The following is a 1,854-nucleotide window of genomic DNA, read 5'->3' on the forward strand; positions in this document are numbered from 1 at the left end:
TACATACAGGAATTGAACTACTTTATTTATTTTCTACCTCAGAGTCTGATGGTGTTGTGCTGTTCTCTCTCCAGTCTCTCCAGTCTCAGATACATACAGGAATTGAACTACTTTATTTATTTTCCACCTCAGAGTCTGATGGTGTTGTGCTGTTCTCTCTCCAGTCTCAGATACATACAGGAATTGAACTACTTTATTTATGTTCTACCTCAGAGACTGATGGTGTTGTGCTGTTCTCTCTCCAGTCTCTCCAGTCTCAGATACATACAGGAATTGAACTACTTTATTTATGTTCTACCTCAGAGTCTGATGGTGTTGTGCTGTTCTCTCTCCAGTCTCTCCAGTCGTATCTCCTGGATCCTCTACATCAGTCCTATTAGGAGTGGTTGTGGGTCTGGTTGTTGCTGGTGTTCTACTGGTCATTCTCCTGGTCCTGCTTGTTCGATATAAAAACAGCAAAGGTGAGACTTTTGTCATTTATCATTTAATGGAGAATGTATTATTACGTTTGGAACAAAAATGTCTAAATAGAAATAGTTGAAGAAAGTTCAGTACATAACACAATGTGTTTGTCATTTCAGGTTCCTGTTTCAACAGAATATTCTGGTGAGAACACCTGTCTCTCAACTGAATTGATACATACAGTATAACATCTTCTCTGTACTTCTCTCTTCCTGTAGGCCCCCTCAGCCCCAGAGCACCAACCAGGACCCCCAACAGGACCAAGGATCTGGGTATACACATCAGCAGCATGGTCAGTCTCTCAGTCCAGACCTCTGCCACTCCTCTCTCTGTAACCTCATACACTGACTCTTCAACATGTACTTTTTATAACAACCAGCTTTGGGGTCAAAATCATTTAAATTCTGGTCACTTCAGAAAGTAAACCAAATTCATTATTCTTCCTGAATTGACTGGAATTTAAACGGAACTGACCCCAAGCCTGATAACATGTCCCTAGAATACCAACCTAACTAACCTGTCTTTCTCTCTTCTTTGACCAACAGGTGACACTAACATCTACGATACGATCAATCCCTCAGACAACAATGATAATGGTAGTGTAATGTAATGTTTTCAGTATGAATGTGTAGTAGTCTGCTGCTCTTCATTTAATATGACATGTAGTTTGACTAAGTGGAGGTGTTTGTGTATTATGTCTCAGATGCTTCTGCTGCTGGACCAAGTCATGTGACATACGCCCAGATTCAACTGAAAAAGTTGGACAAGAAAAAGAAAGGTGACTCAACTGTGACATACATTTATTTAAAAAATGTGCAGTGTGTCCAAGAAGTGTTAAAATTATGTACAAAAAAGAACGTTGGATGGTTGTAGCCATCTATTGTCCAATTAACAAACACCCATATTAGCAAAGCTATTTCATTTTAAACTTCACGTTTCTCTAGCTACTTATCGTAATGAACCATATCAGCAAAATTCCCACGATAAGTCGTCTGTATGGTTGGTGTCGATCATATTCGGTTTATCATCCCAGCTGTAGTATAAAAATTACATATACTGTATATATATAAAAAAAAAGACAAATTCTCTGCTCTTTTTCCTCGTCTTCAGAAAGGCTAGCTGATCCAGCTAAACATCCAGTCTACTCTGTGGTGAAAACAGGGAAAGCCACAGGTAAGATCCATACTGCAAGTTGGCAGTCATTCAAATCAAAATGTGCAATTTTTTAGTTTCAGATGAAGCGGCAGAATATGCAATAAACTCATTTCATTTGTTGACTGAAAATGTCCCATTGTCAGCAGCAGCTGGACCTGTTGATGTGACCTATGCTGAGGTGGACCTCAAAAACAGGGCCAAAGCCAAGAAGAATAGAGGTAAATATTGTTCAATAGC

The 1,854-nt window shown here is 39.3% G+C and overlaps 1 long non-coding RNA gene across 1 annotated transcript; it reads left to right on the forward strand.

Moving 5' to 3' along the window:
• Positions 1-449: 449 nt before the first annotated feature.
• Positions 450-1,050, forward strand: LOC123728786 (uncharacterized). Its single transcript, XR_006760568.1, has 4 exons — positions 450-461; positions 582-606; positions 681-754; positions 1,008-1,050. It is a non-coding gene; the product is annotated as an uncharacterized lncRNA (long non-coding RNA).
• Positions 1,051-1,854: the final 804 nt, after the last annotated feature.

Source organism: Salmo salar, chromosome ssa18, assembly GCF_905237065.1.
Source record: "Salmo salar chromosome ssa18, Ssal_v3.1, whole genome shotgun sequence".
Classification (NCBI taxonomy): Eukaryota; Metazoa; Chordata; class Actinopteri; order Salmoniformes; family Salmonidae; genus Salmo; species Salmo salar.